We start from the raw sequence: 7,744 nt of genomic DNA, 5'->3' as shown, positions 1-7,744 counted from the left end.
AGAAAGGTCTTTTTTAAATGCAACAAAATCAGTGTTCCCAGTGTTATTTGCTGTCACATTTTGTTCTTTCTTCTCAAAGTTGGGCCGCTTAATTTAATATCTCGTCTCTGTAGTTACTATGTACAAATATTCAGTAATATTATGGTTCCATTTTATTGTTGTCTTTCTTCACATTGGTTGGAAGTGTAACAATACTCTTGACTAAATTGTTGTAATGAAATAAGGCCCGGCATGGGCAAGCGTGTTAAGGCGTGCGACTCGTAATCTGAGGGTCGCGCCAAACATGCTCGCCCTTTCAGCCGTAGGGGCGTTATAATGTTACAGTCAATCCCACTATTCGTTGGTAAAAGAGTAGCCCAAAAGTTGGCGGTGGGTGGTGATGACTAGCTGCCTTCCGTCTAGTTTTACACTGCTAAAGTAGGGACGGCTAGCACAGATAGCCCTCGAGTAGCTTTGTGCGAAATTCCAAAACAAATATACAAAGTAATGAAATGACGTAACCAAACGAAAAGGAAAATAACAGAAAAATGAAACTGATAAGTGAGAGATAACAGCAGGAAAAGTAAGATGATATTCTTAGTTGAGTTATGAAAACGAAAATTTATACTATAAATCTAGTTAACAAGTTGTATATAGAATATAAATAAAGGTTTGTTTCTCGCGACTACAGGAATGACGATTTGTTGGTGTAGATCTCAGAGCAACAAGTTTTTTGATGTGACAACGTTTATTTGTCGTCTGTAGATTTATTCTATACATACAACTTTAACCTTTTACATATAGACTGTATGTATGTGTTATATTTAATATAAAAATAGAGAGAATTACAAATGTTTTATGATTCGATCAAAGTACACAAATACATGCTACTAAGAAACAAACATTTAAAGTTGAAAGCGATACACAGCTAACTAACAGTGATAAAAACACATTATAAGATTGTGATACTCCCCCATGCCCTTGGGATCCACCGTCATCTGGGGATCCGCGAGGAAATTTTAGAATGTTGTTATTTTACCATAAAACTATAAAATTTTATCAGGTTACGCTGTACAAAAATTAAAATATATCTTTAATATAACAAGCGTATTGGGCCTTTTAGTATTTTATTCTGCCTAACGCCAGACGATTTTATTTAGCTCAGGGGAAGTTCTTGCGGTGAAAGTGTTAATACAATCTCAATTAACATCAACAGTGGTGTCACTGGTTGCTTGTAGATATAGCACCTTCTCAAGATCGTATAGATAGCTTAGTAATCTTCGTATGAACCATCGATCAACCCTGGGTAGTGTTGACAAGTGTCTTTTAAAAGCCAGATCTGGATAAGCGGCTAAATTTCGAAGAAAATGAAACAAAATGAAGCATGACGTCATAGCTGAAACTGTTCCAAATTTGAAACTTTGTGATGCAATTAGATACAGTATCAGTTGTTTCAATTTCATTGTATGTTTATATGAAGTATAATTATATTCGTAAGAATTGGTAATTGTTAGGTTAGGTTAGATTTGTTGTAGTTTAATAAGATAAGCATAGCACCAATGAGCTATTTGACATCATAGAAGTGTATGACGTCATGTTTTATTTCGTTCAAGACTTAGACGCAGATGTAATAATTGTGTTAACCGTAACGGAGAATACATTTTAAGTAGTTTAAATATTAATGAGGCAGTCTTCAAAATAAGATATTGTATTTTTAACTGTATACGTTATTTTTTTTTATTTTACATCATCAGCTGTACATCACTGGTTAGAATGTGCTCTCTTGAAGGCGTGGAAGTGAAAGATGGCACAGAAAATGTTTGGTATGTTTTTCAATACGCAGTCAGTGCTGTAGGCCTCTATGTTACCTAAGGTGATACCATCTGGGAAGTGTACAAGGAGTTTGATGATACCTTTCTTGGTACTCTACAAGTAAGTGTATAAATTTTGTACACAAAAGATCTAGTATTATAAAGAGTTTATTACATCCATTATTGCTTGCTTAAACGCTATATAGCTGTCCAGGATGGTAAGAAAAACAATATCACATTGGGTTAACATTGTCATAAGTTCTTGCCAGTTGAGATGTGTAATAATTAATTATGAATTCTACACACAACTTTGCAGAATATGTTGACTTCTGACAGTGTTAATTTCTGAGTTGTAAATATGTTCTTATAAACAGTTTTATGTTTGTATAATTACAGTTGTATCATTCTTTAGTTTCTTTCATATTTGAAATTATTCATTCTAATTTTTATTTTAGGTAAGCTTTATAGTTATGCAATGAACCAACATGTGTGTATAGTCTTATTTACATTAGAAAATGAAAAGTAATTTATTATGTAACATTAACAATTATTTAAACAAGTATTCAAACATCCCAATATCTCTATACCATAGTTGTATCTGTAGGGCTGTCAAATGATAACTTTTTGTGAACAGTATTGTCAGTGGATATTTATACTAACTATTAATTGTGATGTGATATGAATAATGAGTAAAATTTTTGTGAAAACTGTAATCAGGGTTTTTTAAATGATTAGGTTTTATTCCATTGTTACTATATAGATATGAAAGTAAGACAGTTTTATGTGCCTGTTAATCAAACACAGTGTAAAATACACTGAATACATCATAAAAATATATCAATAAATAACTTTATTAAATTCATTCAGCAATACATTTTAGATTAATCAATTCAACACACTTGTTACTTATTTTCAGCTAACACTGATTGCATAGTTTGGTGTACAGGAAAAATTAAAAAAATAGATAGTACAAGTAATTACAGTAGAACTATAACATAATATTATCATAAATCATTGTAACTGTTCTGTGTTTTTAGAAAAGTATCTGAAACTTAGACTTATTTGTAAATAGTAATAATATATATACATGTGTAATGTATTAGAATTGAATGTGATTGTATTATATACAAAATACTGGTCCTCTAGAACACAAGAAAAATAGTTGCACTTATTAAAAGTCAGTTATATACTAGTTTATATCGGATGTGGTTGTACAATATGCACTGATTTGTGTATTAAAAATTACTGTACTGTAACATAGTCAACACTTTGGATGTGTAACTTAGTTGGAAACTTATAATCAGTTAAACTACTCAATACTTTGTGTTATATTACTTTCATTGCTTAATTTACCTGTAACTACACTGCTAGTAACTTTAATAACAAAATGAATTAAATCAGCTACAGAATTCTTACGAGTAGATCGTATGAGTTATGATCAAGTGATTTCAAAGACTGTCCTTGTTACTTACTAGTAAGGTGATTTATATAAAAAATAACAGTTAATGATAAACATTTAAAATTTTGTAATTAAAATTCTCTGTTGCATATGTATACATATATATATCTTATCTGTGGTAATGGAGGGTAAAAGGGATCCTGGATAATACAAAACAAAGAAAACTTGTATATCTGTGTATTTCTTAGCAAGATGAAAGTACTAGAAATGTAGTTTGACCTGATATTCAGCCTGACAGATTTCACAATTTTCATTTAAATTATCCTTTTGTTTTATTTGAGTTTTTGAATGGTAGAACACAGAATGTAAAAACTAGTTCTGAAGTTTTGTATAACAACTTGTGAGATTCTCAGGATTCTTTTAAAAGATAAACTGGATAATCTCTCCATGGATAATTGAGTTAACTATAGCTTCTTGTAAAAAGATAATACTTAACCATATTGAAATCTCTCTTTCTTTCTTGTTTGTCTGTAGGACACCCAGTTGAAAATCACTTCCATTTCTTTCTCTACTCATGAACAAGTTATCTGAAACTGTCTGTGGTCTGTCATCTTGTGGATCAACTATATTCAAGCCTTAGAACAGTGGAAACAACCTTATCGTAAGGTCAAAGGTCAGTAATATATATATATAAAGTTATAAGTTAAGTTTTACATGAAAAGGTAGAATAAATGTTGTAAAATGCAACAAAAAATTAAAAAAATGTGCCTTATATATAATTTTCTGTGGATAATAACATCATATGTTTTATATGTGTCAGAATACAGTGTATCTTGGAATGTTTTTAATGTATTACTCCCCCCTGGAAATGCATCACTCATTTTGTCTTCATACTTGATAACTTAATGTTCTGGTAATCTTTACTTTTTTGTGGTTTACCTTTAATGCATGACAGAGTTAAATATTGCTGGTATTGATTAAAATAAACTGAGTTAGTTACTATAATGCTTAAAACTCAGTGATGTTGAGAAAACCCACTTGTTGAGAAATATATGCAAAAACAGCTCATTTGGGTTGAGAAAATATTTTATGTAGAAGAGCGAACAACGTTTCGACCTTCTACGTAAGATATTTTCGCAACCCAAACAAGCCGTTTTTGCATATATAATGCCGAAAACTGTACAATTTATTTATGAAAGACTCATGTATGTTAACAAATGATATATCATATACAGTTTATAACACAAAATATACCAGAAAGTAATTGAGCCTTTCAGGCTGATTTCATCTAAGAAGAGGAGTTCAGATAGCTGTCTTACTCTGGATTATTTATGGAGAAGGTTAGACTAGAATAATAGTAAGTGTATAAAAGTTTTATATACTGTACTTCTGATTATACTTTCCTGTTTGTTTGAGGTGATGTGATATCCTTTGATATAAATATTGTTAGTTTTGTGAGATATACAGAAACTTTTGAACAAATAAATGACTGTAATATTGTCTGCTAGAATGAACAAGCACTAGAACATTGTTCAAAATGTATATAAACAAACATAATGTTACAAATTAACTTCAGAGTCTACTATCACTTAATAATTTAAAAAAGCAATTATTTAGTATACATATCATTTTTATATTATTTATAAAAAAGCTGATTGCTACTTTTATTGTTCATTCTTAGTTTGGCCTTGTTTTATTTAGACTGTATATCCTTGCAATAATTGGGTAATGAGGTTTGTCACATTGACATATAATTTGTTTTGTAAATGTCAATGATTTATGTTGATTTAAATGTTGTTTGATAAAACAGTAGTTAAAAAAGGAAGTTTAAAACAATAATGTGTTGAAATTACATCTTCAGATCCCACATGTCTACTGACTGATACAGGTATCATGATAGTCATGTCAGTTTTTATAACTCAACAATAAAAATTTACTTATCACACAGTTTGTTATTAAGGCTCTTTTTAACTGCATTTGTATCAGGTCATCTCATAAGTACTGTCTGAAAATTTAATGCAGAAAGTGCATCATCATTTCTGTCTCTGTAGAATGCTTTAATGACTGAGATTATGTAGTAGGACATGTATAAAATTCTTCAGACAAATAAAAGAAATTAATTTAACTCTACTTTTTCAGAGCATTAATCAAATAAACCTTCATGAAGATGGATGTGTCTGAGGAGCACATTAGGCATATAATACTTTATGAGTTTAAAAAATCAATAGTGCAGCAGAAACTACATGGAAACATTCAAGGTGTGGAGTCTCTCAATGAAAGAAAATGTCGAAGGTTGTTTCAGAAGTTCGTATCAGGTGACTTAAGTGATGGTCCATGTTCAAGTCATCCTGTTGAGTTTAATGGTGACTTGCTGCTGGCAGCAACTTATGAAGATTGTGCTGTAACAGTTGAAGAACTAGAATAGAAGCTTAATTTCAAACCATTTGACAGTTCACCGTCATCCGTAACAGCTTGGAACGGTGTCAAAACTTGGAAAATGGGTTCACCATGATTTGACAGTAGCCAACCTTGGAGCAAGAGTGGACATTTGCACTTCTTTCCATGAACATACCTTGCTTTTTTTTTGGACAGGTTAGTAACTGGAGATGAAAAATGTATATGTTATAAAAATGTTAAGTGTCTCAGACAATGGCTCAGTGTAGGTAAACTGGCTAAAGCACAGCCCATAATGGACCTCCACCTTAGGAAAGCCTTGTTAAGCATTTGGTAGGATATCGTTGGTGTGATCCAGTTTGAGTTGCTGCCACTCAATCTAAAGATTACATCAGACTTCTATTGTCAACAGTTAGAGCGTTTGACTGTTGCACTGAAAAGAAAGAGGCCTGCTTTGGTCAATCGTATATGTATTGTGTTACACCAGGATAATGCATGGCTCCATACAGCAAGGATCACATTTATAAAGATTGAAGAGATAGACTGGGAGAAACTTCCAGATCCTACTTATTTTCCAGTCCTTGCACCATCTGATTATCATCTGTTCTGGGTTAGTATGAGCTGAGAATTTGTCTCTAGTATATAAAATGGAACTTGTTGGTTTAAATAATAAGGAAGTTTTCATTGTTACTTAACACTGTGATGTGTGTGTTATTTTTGCTTATTTTAATCTTATATGGAAATACTTTTTGCCAGCAATCAGAACATAGAAACAAAACTGACAAGGAATATTAGAGCCTTAGCAATATATGTAAACATCTGTAATGAATGTTTTGAACTACACATATTTCATCTTCAACAAAAATCAATAAAATTAATTAATTAAACAATCTTTAGTATAAATATTAATATAATAATACAGTGTTTAGGAAGTTATAAAACTTTCAATTTACAAAGAAACAAATGTATGTGGGAGTGGGTTTGAATATCTACTGAGGCTTCAACTTTCATTTATAATATATATACTTTCTTTTATTATCAGTTTGTTATCATTACATCCATAAGTTATTACTAAAAAAAAATTAAGAAATGGGATATGATGATGACGTTTAATTGTATAATATATAGGAAAGTTAAGTGTAGTTAGAATATTAACTGTTAGAAACTTTCATGTGTTTCAAGGTATGTATATTAATAAGTGATGGGAAGTTTTGTCTACGTAGGGAATCTTACAGTTACCATCTTAGTTGTTTATGATAAATAGGATTTCAGTGAATCAAGCAATAAAATACATTGTTTGTATAACCTTATTGTTACTGACTAATCATACAAATCACAGGCAGTTGAGAACCGTGAGTGATTTAGTAATTAATTTTATGTTACTGCAGAATATTTCAACTTGTATCATCTTTATGGGAACAGGTACCCTGTTACCTTTAAAGTTGAAAACACGAAAAATAAACGTTTTGTGAAATTAATATATTTATAAAAATATAAGGTTTTATATAGAAAGTTTAATAGCTTATACATTTTGTTTTAAAAATGGCAGACATTTATAATAGTTTTGTAAAATGTTAACTTTTGTGAAACTAAAATAGTGTTTTCTTGGAACTGATATACAAATATATAATAAACACGTACCCACAAACACTTGTTAACATGCTGTTTGACAACCTTTATCTCTAGACATCAATGTTTATATAGTAGTGGACATAATAACAATAGAACAAATTTTTATATGAAAAATAAAAATAGCAAGTTAAAAAATGAATTTTAAATTCTGGAAAACTTATTTCACTTTAACAAAACTGGGAAGTCAGTTCATAGAATTTCTTATATCCTGAGACTGGTTATTTCCAGTTAGTATATTAACATTTAGATACTTTTCATGTTATGGTAATTATAAGAATGCATAATTGTAAACAAACGAGAATATGTTATATGTTAGTCACATTACATATGTCATCTCCGGCGTTGAAGAGGCCTCTCGTCAAACAGTAGTAATATAGTTAATACGTCAAAAGGTTTCTGATGTATTAACCAGTCAGTGATACCCCAGCGGTATATCTACGGACTCACACCACTAAACGCAAACTATAACATCATACTTTAGACGAAACTTTGTATAAAAACAACCAAATATAAAAGAGAAACAAAACGG

General features: G+C 30.7%; 1 long non-coding RNA gene across 2 annotated transcripts; it reads left to right on the top strand.

Moving 5' to 3' along the window:
- Nucleotides 1-1,149: 1,149 nt before the first annotated feature.
- On the top strand, nucleotides 1,150-6,887 carry LOC143246927 (uncharacterized). 2 transcript variants are annotated; one of them, XR_013026235.1, is made up of 5 exons: nucleotides 1,150-1,285; nucleotides 1,734-1,911; nucleotides 3,724-3,862; nucleotides 4,425-4,546; nucleotides 5,329-6,887. It is a non-coding gene; the product is annotated as an uncharacterized LOC143246927 (long non-coding RNA). The 2 variants fall into 2 exon arrangements; XR_013026234.1 differs by having other exon boundaries at nucleotides 3,724-4,546.
- Nucleotides 6,888-7,744: the final 857 nt, after the last annotated feature.

Source organism: Tachypleus tridentatus, chromosome 3 (genome assembly GCF_004210375.1).
Source record: "Tachypleus tridentatus isolate NWPU-2018 chromosome 3, ASM421037v1, whole genome shotgun sequence".
Classification (NCBI taxonomy): domain Eukaryota; kingdom Metazoa; phylum Arthropoda; class Merostomata; order Xiphosura; family Limulidae; genus Tachypleus; species Tachypleus tridentatus.
The sequence above is the reverse complement of the archived record's forward strand: the minus strand, read 5'-3'. Positions and strand labels throughout refer to the sequence as shown.